At 43.0% G+C, this 15,662-nt stretch overlaps 1 protein-coding gene across 1 annotated transcript in view; it reads right to left on the reverse strand.

The window, feature by feature from the left end:
* Positions 1–14,298, reverse strand: part of PICK1 (protein interacting with PRKCA 1) — a 90,397-nt gene extending 76,099 nt beyond the window's left edge. The window contains exon 1 of the mRNA XM_085622090.1: positions 14,007–14,298. The gene's annotated coding sequence lies outside the window, so the exon portion shown is untranslated. The remainder of the gene's footprint in view (positions 1–14,006) is intronic.
* Between the last annotated feature and the right edge of the window lie 1,364 nt (positions 14,299–15,662).

The following is a 15,662-nucleotide window of genomic DNA, read 5'->3' on the forward strand; positions in this document are numbered from 1 at the left end:
GTCTTCCCTGGACCGGAAAAAAGCATCCTGGGACCGGGTTCATAACCCTCATCAGCCAGGATATCTTGAATCCAGTGGCAAAGTGAGCAAGGGACCCACGTCTGGGCATACCCTGTCAACTTAGGGCAAAAGCGATACCAAAGGGGATGATGGACCCATCATCATTCTTTAGCTCACTCCACCACCCCAGTTCAGACATGGCCATATGCAAATCAGTCTGACCCTGTGGCTCATGGGAACAGTCCAGCCCGAAGTGCCAAGCCAGGTCTTCCCTGGACCGGAAACAAGCATCCTGGGACCGGTTTCGGGTTCATAACCCTTATCAGCCAGGTTATCTTGAATCCAGTGGCAAAGTGAGCAAGGGACCCACGTCTGGGCATACCCTGCCAACTTAGGGCGAACAAAGCGATACCAAAGGGGATGATGGACAGAACATTTGAGCAAATCAAACACTCACCCCCAGTCAAATGATCTGGGTTTAATCCATCATCATTCTTTAGCTCACTCCACCACCCCAGTTCAGACATGGCCATATGCAAATCAGTCTGACCCTGTGGCTAATGAGAACAGTCCAGATTTGTTCTGCATTCCGTCCATCAATTATGTGTCTTTTGCTTTCTCACCCTAAGTGCGCCAGGTATGCTTAGACGGGAGTCCTGGGCTCACTGTGCCACTGGAATCAAGCTATCCTGGCTGAAGAGTGGTGAAACCCCGAAACCGGTCCTAGGATGCTCGTTTCCGGTCCAGGGAGGACCTGGCTTGGCAGTTCGGGCTGGACTGTTCCCATGAGGCACAGGGTCAAGACTGATTTGCATATGGCCAGGTCTAAACTGGGGTGGCATGGTGAGCAAAAGAATGATGGATTTAACCCAGATCTCTTGACTGGGGGTGAATGTTTTGATTTGTTCTGCGTCCCGTCCATCAATGGTGTATCTTTTGCACTATTTGGAAGGGACACCCTTGGCACGCTCCTCCCTAACAGCGACTCTTAACCCCCATTATGCAAGTCAGTTATATGTTACCGACTCAAATGGGGCTTTGTACATTTTAAAATGCTTTTTTATGGTCGCAAACTGAGAGCTGAAAAAAGCTTCGTACATCTGGCCCCAAGTTCTTTAATGGCTACCTGCAACAATTTTCTTTATATTCCAAGCAGCCAATCAGAGCACTCGCTTCCACGGGAGAGTGGATCCCGTGGCACCGAATAGGCTCGCGGGAGAAAAAAAAACCTGGATTAATCAGAAAGCACTATAGGCCCGATTCACAGAACTAACTTAAGACAAACTCCTAAATTTACTACCATTTCGGTATTCACAGAAGGCACTTACTCATTTCGGTATTCACAGAAGTTAGGAGTCCTAACTTTAGGACTCCAAAATGCCTTCTGTGAATACCGAAAGTCTTAAAGTTAGGATTTTTCTTGGTTTAGGAGTAGTAAAGTTAGGACTCCTAAGTTTACTACTCCTAAACAGAGAACAATCCTAACTTTAAGACTTTCGGAATTCATACAAGGCATTTAGGAGTCCTAAAGTTAGGACTCCTAACTTCTGTGAATACCGAACTGAGTAAGTGCCGTCTGTGAATACCAAAATGGTAGTAAGTTTAGGATTTTGTCTTAAGTTAGTTCTGTGAATCGGGCCCTATGTTTTTAAATTGGGTTTGAGGGACTCTCTTGAGAGTAGCTTGAACCCAACTGTCCAGATATACAAATATTTTTGAGATGCTTATAGCTCAGAAACTACTTAACAGATTTACAACATATCAAACAAGCATTGGCATAGCCAATAGGTCTCGCTTTTGGGACCTTATAAGTATTTAGTTATGCAGCACAATATCCTTGCTGAAACAACATCAACTGTAGCATGGTTAAACACTTATATGGCCCCAAAGGTGAGACCTATTGGCTATGCCAATGCTTGCTTCAATTTGAAATATGCTTGTGTGGCATATTAAAGACTGGATGGTTTTGACTTTGATTTTATGGATTTATATAGAAAATGTTACTTTCTGTCAAGATGGTTTGATATATCTACATGGGACTGTGCATCCTATTTGTTTCTATTATAAAGGCTTTTTTGAGGTTGGAAAGGGAGTGTGTAGGCACATTGTTGGGTAAATTGTTAATGATCGGAGAAGAGAGACACACAGCCAGCATGAACACTGTTCGAAAAGGACAACAGCTTATTGTATTGGAAATGAGAAGGGCGTGATAAGGAGGGGAAGAGAGGGCGGAGGGGGGCTAAATAGTTTCTGGTTGTGTAGTGAAACCAGGCCCATAGCTATAAAGATTGCTATCGATCTCCTGAGCTGCATATATCTCTTGCTCCGTGCACAAACGCTGCACTGTTTTCTGCACGGTGTTTCTCAGTTTTGACCCTTTCCGTGACAGACATATTCCACCTGATATGTGCCTGGAAATAGCAAACCATGCCAGATCACACCGTGCCACCATGTGTCACACGATTTCTGCTCCCTCCACACGGTCACATGGTGAGGAGCCGAAATCACAGAGTGATATGGAAAACAAGCTCGTTTTTGGAGGCAGTACGCAGCTGATGTCCAGTAAAAGGTGGGAAAACACCCACAGGAATTCAGCGACAGCCTCGATGACCCTATGTTTTGGGGGGTTTTGTTCGGAGGGAGTGGGGGGGGCTTGGTGAAAAGCAGAGTGCCTCTTAGATAGCTCTTGGCAGCAGCACCTGCCCCTTCCAAAGCCCTGCGCCCTCCTCACACGGTGAAGTGATTTTGTAAGTTGGCAGATATGCATTATGCGCAAGGACTTTAGTTATTCCCTCCCTCTTTTTGGCATAGTTCGATAGCCACGCCCCTTCCAAGCAGAGATGGGTGCACACCAGGATTTCTGTGCTGGTTCTGCTTTGGGAGCTGTTGCCACCTGCCACAAGTCTGAGTTAAGAGCAGATTTACAGTAAATGCCTCAGCGCCATCTGTGCCAACACTCCCAGTCGGTGCCAACTCACCCAACCAAGCCACAAGCTGTACATGACTCAAAAATAAAGTGCTACATCGAAATCCTTCTTCCCAGCAAGGCTTGGAACAGCACCTTTTCATTATTGCTTAAAATTTTACATTGTGGACATTTTTGTTCTGTAATAATAAGTTAGTATTAAAATAGATGCGAAGAAAAGTGGCCGTGAAGTACAAAAACATGTTCATGTGACACTTTGTTGCGCATATTTAAATGGCTTCCTTTGTGCAGTGGCGCTCGAGGGTGGCAGGACCGGATGCTGCACGGTGGATACACACACGGATCCCTGTCCTTGAACACAGATATTGCCGGGAGAGGGGGTGTGTCCAAAAGCATTTTAATGAGCCCTGCCTCGGAGCGCGAGTCGTGCCAAGTGAAACTGGAGGCCCGTTTGTGCTGCGGGGCTCTCGGAGGTCATGGGCGGGTGGATTGTAATTACAACCTCCTCCAGTCCAGTATTAGACCGCTCCCTCGCCGGTGTAATACAATGTAGGGTTTTGTCATGCCCTGTGTTTAGAAGTTCATCTTTTAAATATAACTTACTGCTACTAATGGGAATTGAAAGAGGTCGGCTCGTGCCCAATCATGATTCGAACGTACTATAGTAGGATTAGGTTTTACATTACGATGGGGATAGTTAATTTGGGGCAACAAGTGGGAGGGATGGGGGAGTGCGCGCTCGCTAAGCAGCAGCTGTTTGCTCTATTTCAAAGCACATACTCGTGCTTGTGGCGCGCCGCAGCGCACACCCGCAAGGCGTATGCCGCCACGAGCACGAGTATGTGCTTGGAAAACCAGCTGCACGACGGCTAAAGGTCTCCTTTGCAATGCATGCGCACTGCGTAGGCGAGACCTAAAGAAGCACACTTTCTGAACCAAGATCTAGCTTTCTGCCTTAGGGTTATTCCTTTCAGCAGTTTTTGCAATATCGCTTTCCCAAAAAAGTCCATGGAAAATGCATGTGGACTTTGCGTTTTGGGACCCCCGCTATTTTCCTTTCTCTCGGCACCCACTTGGACAGATCACCCGGAAACGTTCCATGAAGAAACTAGGCAAAAATATTTTTAAAAGATGGAACTTTTTGTGGAGATTGGTCAAATAGCACCAAAAATATTAGCAAAACAAAAAAAGAATTTCCTATACAAATGCCGACCTAACTACTATATATTATCCTCAATCAAGTGCTGCGCGTCGCCATGGTTTGATTATTTTTTACAGCTTGGGTTCAAGGGAGTGGTTTGAATGCATCTACTTGAGCCTTCTGTTTTAACATTGCTTTTCAGTCTGATTAAATTGAGCATGCTGCATAGCGTCCCTTGATATGGGCCACACATTTATCTCTTGTGCACTCAATGAGCAGATGCAGGATTGTGCAATTCTGTGAGTGCAAACACTCAATGGTATAAATGGTAGTGAAAATCTTCACCACTTTGTCTCCGCCTCCTGCACAGTATAAAACCAGCTCACAACCGTCCTTTCACCCGAGTTTTTCTATTTAACATCTCTCTTACAACCCTCCAGGGGCCATGCCGCTGTACCTCCTTGCGCTCTTTGTCACACCATACTCACAACTGACTGCGGTGGCCCATCTATCTCAAAAACAGCTGTTTTTCAAGCCACAATTTAATACTGCATTCTGATCTGCCATCTCCCAAGCTTCTCCCCAACTGTCTTCTCCATTATGTCCAGTTCCCTGTACTTGTACTTGCCCTCCTTCATTTTATTCCAACTGCTTGTTGCCCTCCACGGTGCTCACCATCTTTTTGTCCATGTTACAGTGATATTGTGTTATTAAGGATACCATGGTGCGGTCCTTTGCTTTGTATCAAGCTGATACAATTTGGGAGTTGTAGACTTGGCTCATTCCAACTTAACTACACTAACACATCATCCACTCACTCATATGCACACTCATTCACTTATATTTATTGTCCCTTGTCTTTGTTCCCGTCATTACTTATGAGGAGTCTTCCACCTTAGACAAGAGAAAGAACACATAGTAAAAGCGAAACTCTGTCCTGCCTATTGCATTATAATAGTCCCCCCCTCCCCCACAAATTCATTCTTGCTTTTTCCCCTGTCTCGTGAACTGAGACCAGGACGGAATGCAGGATCCTTGCTTGGATGAGCTACGACATGCCTGGGATTCTCTGTGCCGGCACAGGGAGAGAGGGGTTGCACAAGGTGTGTAAGAGAACTCTGCAAGAGAATCAGAAGGACAATTCTATCCCAAGGTTCTCTTGGAATGGCTGATTAACTGAAGATTTGACTGTCTGTGAATAGGCGTTCTGTTCAGTTGCCCAGGCATGTGCATGTGGTGGTCTGGTTAAGGCCAATGTCCCGGACTGCGTGCTGTAAAGGGAGATTGCTCAGAGTTTCACAGCCTGACATGAGTGGGCAGTCAGATGTTAATGTTCCTTTCATCATGCTGATGTGGGAATCTTGGCAGACAGTTCTACATATATGCAGACTATCATTTCAGTAACGCTGAGAACTGATTCTAGAGAAAATATTTCAAGATGGACATGCAATCTAGGAAGATGCATTTTATAGAGGAGTCCTTTTCCCTGTGCCTATATTTTCCTTGAGAAATCTGGATAGAGTAAGGCAAAATATGGGGTTTCCTGGGGAGAAATTGTCTAGTACTTCTGCAGGCCTATATAGAGGCAGTCACAATGAGCTCCTTCTCTGGGTCTCCTTATTCATCAGAATGTATTAGATGGGTGCTAAGGGAGTAGAAAGATTCCTGATAAAGACTAGTGGGTTGCACCCTGATGTCAGAGGAAAGTATTCTTAAGAAACAGACTGACAAAAATATTGATTTGGCCCTAAAGAAGTGCTATACAAGTGGCTACCTTGCTATGAGGACCTGCATCTATGAGGCTTATACAAGTCCGTCCCTGTTTACAGACTCCGAAAACCTATTTATGTCAATTCAAGAGCGATCCTAGTGCTCGTCACATCTGGAGGCCATGAAGAAATATAGTGAGTTTGTCTCTAACATTTATGATACAATAAACACTACAAAAGGTAGCTGAGAGAGCTATAGTAGCTGCCAAAGAAATTTATATCTATGAGAATAGCATACCGATACAGCAAAGAAGTCAGCAGCAAAGCTGCTTGCCGTACAATTAGAATGGAATAGTCATCATCTTTTCAAAGAAAAGATACATTCATCCTCATTCTGTCAATTATCTGGAACATCTGGACACATGTTGCACCATTCTTCAAAGTCTTCTTTCCCAAACCCTTCAGGAGATTATCTCAGTAATAAGAGTTTTCCTTTGCAAGATGACAGAGAAGTAAAATATTCGAGATAAAGGGAGAACAGGAAGGCAAGACCTCATCCACAATAAAGACTCAATGCTCCTGATTGTGCCATTTACAAATTAATATTAAAGAAGATGATCATTCCAGTTCCAAAGAAGGAGAGGGGAAAGGGAAATTTAACTAGTCCTCTTTGGAAAGCAGTTTCAATTCCAGGTTCAGCCTTTTGGCACCAGGTCTACCCAGAGAGTGTTTAGAAAGATGAAGGCTCCTCTGGTTGCATCTTCATACCTTCACGGTTGGAACATTTTTGTCTACTGATCACCTGGTCACTTCCTGCTACATCAAAACAAAGCGCTATGGCAGGTTGGCAGGCAATAAGGGACTATCTACAATGTTGTGGGTTTCTGGCTAATTTCCCAAAATTGTACCCAGAACAGAACATTCATAGAAGCACACTTCCAAACAATGGGATGGTGTTTTTACCAGTAGAAAGAGCAGTCAGGCTGATGTGTATATGGTCTTAACTACCAACTCTAAACCAAGTTCCAGTTCAAAAGCAGTTGAAAGCACGGGGACTCATGACATTGTGTTTTTCCTGGTGCTTTGGGTCTGACTTCATCTAAAGCCTCTTCGGATACATCTCCTAAAGTGCTGCTTCTATTACTCTAAGGAAGAAGATTCTAATGATTGTACAAATCAAGCTACCTTTTCAATTTGAATCTGAAAAAAGGATAAAACCACCGGAGAAAGTGACAACATGTGCCAGGTCAGAGGGATGCGGAGAAATGTTATTGGACCCCGCCGGTTCAGGGAAGATGGTCACACAAAGAGGAAGTAAATTCTTCAAATTGGAGGGAACTGTCATCAATATATTGAGCCTTGTTATATTTCCAGGCAATCTTGATAAAACATAATTTATTAGTACAAACAGACAATATGGTGGCAACGTCGTACATAAATAGGCTGGGAGGAACAAAATCTACATCTCTCAAGCAAATTGCCCTGAAGATTGGATTTTGGGCAGAGCTTTATCTTCTCTGTCTGAAGGAGATTCACATCAGAGGGAAGGAGAATGTAGCAGAACACAAACTGAGCAAAATATTTCTGTCATCTCAACATCTATTGCTAACGCCAAAGGTGTTCTCAGTGAGATTCTGGAACCCTTTCTAGATGTTTTCTGTTCTCAAGCAAACAAACAATGTTGGAGGTTCTGCTCTTGATTTCCTGTACAAGGAGCTTGGGGAGTGTGCATCTTTGACAACTTGGCCTCAACGGCTCTTGTATGCTTTTCCTCTTAGTTTTCTTATTCCTACGCTGCTTAGGAAAGTTCAGCAGAAGCGGTAGCATTTCTAGCCAACTGACCACATAGAACATAGTTCTCTTTTTTAAAATCCATGGGTCTGGTCACCTCCATGGAAAAATCATCTGTCAACATGTCCTCTTCATTCACCAGAGTGTCAACCTCTGTTAAACCTTTCTCTGTCGGTTTGGAGGTTGTGAGGATTGGGCTTCATGGCAGAAGGATCCTAGAGCAGTCAGCTAATGCTATTTAAAGGCCCATGTGTCTGTTAACTGTGACATGCAATCCCAAACACTTGAAAAACTTCCAATACTGTTGTTCACTGAAGTTGGTTACTAGTGATATCTCTGCTATACATCAATGTTTGCATGATAGTTTTCAGAATAACTTGGGAGCAGTTACTTTGAGAGCCCAATGGTCAGCAATAAATGAATGTAGGGCTTTAGGGTGGACCATGTAGGGATAATTATCTAGCACTGAGACTGCTGAAAAGTCCAGGTACTAATCCTTCAGTACCTCTACAGGACCTTGTATTGGTTGTGAGAGTGCTTTAAGTAGTTCTCTTTGAAACTATGGGTAAAGTTGACTCTAAATAGTTGCATATGAAGGCATCATTTCTGGTATTGATCATTTCTGCCTTCAGGACAGGCAAATTAGTAGCAGTGTTGTGTTAACTACCCTTTTTAGGTCTCGCTTGACCCAGCGCATGCGCTGGTCTGGCGAGACTTATTGAGAGGGCTCCAAAAAGTGCTACCAGGCCAGCCTAGAGCTACAGTGCATGTGCGCGGGCGCCTCGCTTTACCGCAATTGCTTTCACTTTCGCTGCCGCACGGCCGCTTTGATGTTTGATCGTGATCCCGATCGTGATCACTTTAACTTTCGCGCCCGCCCGGCCGTTTGCATAGCCAATAAGTCTTGCTTTTGGGACCTTATAAGTATTTAGTTATGCAACTGTTGCATGGCTAAACACTTATAAGGTCCCAAAGGCGAGACCTATTGGCTATGCCAATGCTTGTTTAAAATACTAAATGACAAGATTGTGTTGAGACCCAACTTTCTTCTGAAGGCTAAACCTGGAATGCACAGAGTCTAGGAGATCATTGACCCTGTATTCTTCTCAGTTCCTACTTTTAGAGAAGAGAACAGAAGAACTGTACCATTTACTGGATGTTAAATGGAAGTATTTTATCTAGAATGTTCTGAAACCATCAGGAAATATGCCTACTTATTTGTCGCTTTTGGTGGGGTAACCAAGGGCAGAAAGCTTCCAACAAAATAAATAATAATAGATGGATATGATCAACTATTTCTATGTAATACGTTCTTTCTGCTGTTTCAAATCCGGCAGGAATTTAAAGAAGATCCATAATGGGTGTAGCAGCCTCTGGGGCAGAGATACAAGTGTTGCTAACAAACATTGGTTGCATGGCTACCTTGGCTTGGTTACACACTTTTGCAAACATTTTAGATCGGAGCAAGTAGAGCAGGAACATCACTCTTTTGGTCAATATATTTGTAATTCAGTTTGGTATTAACTGCATTATGAACACACTAATAAAAAGTGATGTGCATAATTAATGTTCAGTTTAATTTATTGTGTGTAAATGGTTCCAAATATTGAAGGCCACCTTAGCTTTGGTATACTTCAAAAGAAATGACTAGGATGAGGATGAGCAACACAGGTATAATATCCAGGTTACTCAAGGGTAATCTTCATTATCCTTAGTCCTTACTCATCCTTATCACAGATAGGGGTGGGCGGAATTTGCGTAATAGCGTTACGCAAATCTCCGCGAAACGGTAAAAAATCTCCGCAAACATGCAGAAATTCCGCGAACACGCGGAATTGCTTGTTCGCGATGCTTTTTTCCTGTTCACAGTTGCTGTTTGCGTGCTCGGGGAGAAATTTCTCGCGAACACGCATTTTGAGAACGCGAACAAGAAAAAATTTCGCAAAGTTGCGGAAAGCAGAATTTTGGGCAATTTTGCGTTCTCCGCGGAACGCGAAATTACCGAAATTCCGCAAATTCCGCGAGCGGACCGGAATTTACCGCCCAGGCCTAATCACAGACATTATGATTAAGGCTCCCTGTTTTCCGTTTTTACAGATTTTTACAGATAAATACAGACCGAAAACATTGGTTTTCTTGTCTGTATTTGTGGATAAGAACGAAAATTGGGTTGCTTTTTGAGTAATTCTAAATACTGTCTGCCATGACTGCCAGGCCAATAGCTGTGTGGATTGATAGGTAAGGGGGTTAAAAAAGAAAGGAATGTTGGTAAAGATAATATGACAGCAGTAGATATGCACATGGCTGATACTGAAATTTGTATATTTGTATACAAGTGCATTGATTTATCCTCTGCAGATGTTCACAGCAATCACAAGGATGTGATGGACGCAGTGCTGAAACTTTTCAGACACTCACCCCCAGTCACAGATCTGGGATGAGTCCATCATCGTTCTTTAGCTCACTTCGCCACCCCAGTTCAGACACAGCTATATGCAAATCAGTCTTGACCCTGTGCCTCATGGGAACAGTCCAGCCCGAACTACCAAGCCATGTCTTCCCTGGACCGTAAACAAGCATCCTGGGACCAGTTTCGGGCTAACGGCCCTCATGAGCCAGGCTAGCTTGAGTTCAGTGGCAAAGTGAGCAAGGGACCCACGTCTGGGCATACCCTGCCAACTTAGGGCGAACAAAGCAAACACAAGACGATGATGGACGGAGTGCTGAAACTTTTCAGACACACACCCACAGTCACAGATCTGGGTTGAATCCATAATCGCTCTTTAGCTCACTTCGCCACCCCAGTTCAGACACAGCTATATGCAAATCAGTCTTGACCCATTGCCTCAGCATTGAAACCTGGCAGGCATTCAAGCATGAGTGCATATTTATTGGTTAAATAAATGTGGAAATATACTGGTTTCAGTTTCATTTCTCCACAAAACCCAAAATAAATATGGATAAATACAGATAAAATTAGCAAAATATAAATATGGATAAATACAGACAGAAATGTAAAACCAAAAAAAATACTTTAAAACCGGGAGCCCTAATTATGATCCTCCATGACTGCAGGCCTTTATTTGGCTTGGTACAGTTAGGAAGAGTTAATTATGGGTGGACTACACTTTTAAAGTGCCCATAGGGTGGATGGAGTTTTGCCTTTCTTCTAGCCATTCTCTCTCTTGCCTGAGGTGGGAAACAGTTAAAAAGAACCAAATATGATGAGGATGAGTAGGACTAAGGATAAAGAAGATAACCGGTAAATAAACACGCCATTTATTTAACTATGCATTCACTCACCAATTCAATCTCCCACTCACCAATGTACTTAATGTTTACTGTTGTAAAAATGAACCAGCAAATTTCCTCCAATTGGTCCTATTGTGAATTAATGCTTACCAGCAAATTGCATTCCGTGAATTTTTAAACTAGACCACCAATGTATCTTCTACTTTTACATAAAGATCTTTATTATCATTAAACACAGATTAGTGTATGCCCAATTTCAATAGCAGTGACTTTCTGTTAATTTCACAGAGTGCTACCTTAACCTACAGCTATTGGTCATCTTTATACCAGGTGGTATTCCAACAGGACTGGTGTGCTTGGCCATTTAAAAAAAACTCTACTTAATATCTGTCAATAGCTGTAAATTTCCTGGGGTTCGCATTTCTTTAACAACTTTCAGCCCCAAATGAAAAGTTGTGGTCATAGTACATCATTTAAAACACTAGGAAACAGTCACTCTGGCATACTTTTAGGCTATATGTTTTTTTCTATTTTCTTTCAATCTGGCAATATAACTTGTTGAGTTAAGCGCTTGCTTTTGATGCCAGTGCGTGGTCAACAAGTCACAAGCTCAAATCCTAATAGGATCAATGCAGAGGTCTATGGTTACAAGGCCAATAAACTCATTCCCTCTACATTAGGTAACAGTAATGCCGACAATATCCAGTGATTAACAAAAGAAAATTTGCGGAATTAGGTGCCATATGTGGGCTACATCTGAGAGGGCATATGAGCCGGTTTTGGTGTACTGGAGCACGCTAACATGTTTTTTCCTTCCAACTCACAGTGGTGCATGGGAACGCCAGCATGGAACAAAAAAGTAAATAAATAGACAGACTGCACCTCAAGAATATCTACTTTAGATTCTGAAAAAATACAAACCAGTGAAAAACATAATTTTAAAGGAGAACAGTGTGATTATGATCACAATCTTAAACTCTACTGACTTTTGAAAGCATTTGTAACATTTATGTGCACTAATCATTTGCACATAATAGATTTAATCAGTACAGCTTTGTGCTAAAATGTATTGCTTGTTCTGGACTGTCAATGACAGCTATTCATCTAGAAAAAACACATTTAAATGAATTTAACAGAAGACAAATACTATACCAATTTTCTTGCTAGACAAATAATAGCAGTTTGAGATCTGCGATACCCAGATAGTCTTAGTAAGTTCTGGTCTTCCAACGATGCAGGCAAGAAAAATAACATATGTTGGGACGGCTAAGTGCAGCTACACCATATTTTTACATCGTGTCACCTGAGACACTAGTGTTTGAGTCCTAGGCATCCAGTTTATAGTTAATTCTACTAAGTAATTGTGGCTAACTGGGCCAATTAAAGTGAAGCAAGACTACAAATTAGGAAAAAAAATACTGGCGCACGGTGTGTCTTAGGACAAGGAACTATCCAGTGGTTCTTATATACACACCCTGTAAGCCTGTATTGGGTACATGCGAATAATGTCCAGACCATGAGATGGTGAAGAGAGAATGCATCTATATGCAAATAATCTGTGTGCATATATGCAGGGCGCATTTGTACAATGCAGGATGTAAGACAAAAGGAGTCATTTCACATGCAAGAAGCAGTATAATTCGAAGTGATTGAACTTGAGAAGCACTTGCCAAAGGCAGTCATTTTAGGTAAATGTATGTGGTTCACTTACAAGAGGGTGTAGGAGGAGTCACACCTGCACGTGGGCCTTTTCTTTTGGGTGAAATCAATATTTTTTTATGCCAGTATGTCTGTTTCTACAGACAGGAGAGGCAGACAGTGACACAGAGAAGGAGGCAAGTTGCATGGCAGCACCAGGCGCTCACCCTGCATCCAGTTCACACCCGGACAGCAGAAAGTATTACACAGGGCGCTCACATCAGGAGCAGTAGCAAAGGTGGTCTTAAGTTCGTTTTTTTAATTCAGTTGCACCCTTGTGGCAGCTCATGTTTCGAGGACGCTGGGAAAGTTGTTGGTTATTCTAACTACAGCCCTCGATTTATTGGTAAAAATGTAACTTTCTCCCAAATGGTCCAGAAAGATTATGTACTATTCTAGCTCCAATCTTAGAATATGTTGAGGAATATTAAAAAAATACTCAGTTATTGTACAGGGGACAGAAATGTTGTAATTTAACGTCTCTGTAAAATGTGAACTTATGCTGCTCTGAGTAACTAATAGCAAAAAAAAGAAAAAAGATAACAAAGAAGGATAACCCTATAAAGTGAAACACATCACCACCTTTGCTCCTGCAGTGACCCGATTTCATGGTCCTGTGTTTGAATCCTTATGATCTATTTTGTGTGTACACGAAGTAGCATCAGGTGGCGAGTAAAACACGGCTAGTTTTGATTATCATTAATATACGTCCTCGCTTTATTCTCTTTAAGGAATGTAAGGTGGCTGTACAATCTGATATTGATGACAGTCTATTCTACAAGAAATTCTCCACCAAACGAATGTCAGGTGCAGATGCTGAACATCTTAACAAAAATTCTGATCTAAATGTCGACTGATTATCTTTAGTTAATTGCTTCAAAAGCGGAGCTGATCGTATATGTTAATAAAGGGGGGCTTGTTTTTCTAAAGAAAGACCCAAAAGGCTAGTACGCAGTAATCACAAATAACTCTTCTGCTAACATAATTCTGTTAATTTTATTAACTATTATTTGAAGTTTTAGTGTGCCTCCAGCCGTGATTTTGTATAATACGCAATGCCAAATATCAGAAAAGGGACGCAGCCTATAGAGGCGCACCTTAAACCAGCCCAATATATATATATTTGCCTCGAAGAGAATCTTCGAGGCTGATGTCACCATGGCCACGCAGTTAAACGCATCAGTAAGCAATAACTATTTCCGTGTAAGGAAACTAAAACCCATTTTACAACTGTAATTGGAAATAAATTGACTCCTCAATTAAACACTACCTGCACTCCTGCGATGTTATTGGCTTCCTCGGTCCCTTTTGACCTGGCTACAAACAGCACAAAATACAGTCATAAGATATTCACGGGATCGTCGCTCATGCAATGCAAAGTGTACTGCGTGAACTGTGACACTGTGTACTGATTTCGGGTATTGCCACTTGAAATTAATACACGTCAACCTTCCAAGACCAAGCAAGTGGTCCCTGGATGTGGTCTTACCTTCCACTCCCGGTAGAGAATCTTAATAATCAGCCGGTCTCCGCTTCACTTTCCACATTACCGGACTTCAACAAGCAACAGGCCCACGTCTTTTTAAAGAAATATAATGCAATTATAGGTGACAAATAAAGTAGCGTAGCCTGACAGGTAAAACGAAGAACTCAACTACTCGGGTCTGCGTAGCCATATTGTCCAAGGAACCCTGTGATTGGTTAGGAAAGCGACCCGACCTCAGAAAAGACGTCCCACAAACACCGGAAGGTGCCGCCTCTGTCTTGCTGCACCGGAAGAGGCCACTCCGGAAGTGGTCGTCTAGCCGCAAACAGCGCGCCGGTCCAGGATGTTAGAGCTGCCATCTCCGGTGGAGCGATCACTTGGAATACTCATACTGGCGAACTTTCTACACTTTACAGAACCAGAAGGCGGTTATCCTAGTGTAGACAGATAAGAGCAGGCGCAGTGTATGGATGACCAGCAGGTCAATGCGAGCAGAAGAGCCAGTGTTTCCTTAGCAACGACGTTTCTTTCACGTTTCACAGCAGTGACGTGCGTGGCGCCGTATGTATTTTTTAGACAAGCGAAAAGAACAGCAGTAACTGCCTAGCGTGAGAACCACATATCGCCCCGGGATGCTATTAGGTGGCGTCCGTATGGGATATATGGCGCCAGCTACCAAGGGTACATAAATTAGTGAGAGGGTAATTGAGCGTGGACACGAAGCAGTGACTTCATGGGTTTCATACATGCAACAAGAAAATGGGAAATAAAATAATAATAATCAAATAATGTCTTTTCTCCATTGATTTCTGTTGAAACAGGGACAATTTTGGGCGGCGGACAGCTTAAGTAAAGCAGGTTTGGCTTGAAAAATCGTCAGTCTTCGAGTTGGAGGTAGCAAGCTCATTTTCACTGGTACACAGATTGAGTTGTTACTCTGAGTGTGAGGGGGAACGCTTACTGGGCAGCTAGGATATAGGGTGAATGGTGGAGTAGTTCAGCACAGACCCCAGGCAATGTCTAAATCCCGGTCAATCATGGGTGCATGGTAAGGAGAACAAGCTTTGGCATTGCCAATAGGTCTCGCCTTTGGGACCTTATAAGTGTTTAGCCATGCAACAGTTGCAAAACTAAATACTTATAAGGTCCCAAAAGCGAGACCTATTGGCTATGCTCGCGATCACACATCAAAGCGGCCGCGAAACTGAAAGGAATCGCGGTATAGCGCGGCGCGCGCGCCCGCGCACATGCACTGTAGCTCTAGGCTGGCCTGGTAGCACTTTTTGGAGCCCTCTCAATAAGTCTCGCCAGACCAGCGCACGAGACCTAAAAAGTGCCGTGAAGAACACTATTTCTTCTTAAACAGGGTGTCGGTTTGAACCACGCATTGTGGGGGCAGCTAAGGGTTACATGCCTGTATTCTTCATTTAGGGTTGAGAGTCAATTGTTCAAGCCAAAAATTAGCATTTTTTCCTTCCTACTCCTTAAAACCTCCTCTTCTCAAAGTTGTCTTAAAGTAAAATCACACATTTTTCCTTTCTTTGGTGATTTGAATTTTGCACTTCTGCCCCAGTACCCGAGGAGTGATATACTTTTAGGAGGTGAGTGTAGCATCACAGAAATGGCTTTTCTAGGAGCAGAGGAACTTTGAAGAAGACT

Source organism: Triturus cristatus, chromosome 8 (genome assembly GCF_964204655.1).
Source record: "Triturus cristatus chromosome 8, aTriCri1.1, whole genome shotgun sequence".
NCBI classification, from domain to species: Eukaryota; Metazoa; Chordata; class Amphibia; order Caudata; family Salamandridae; genus Triturus; species Triturus cristatus.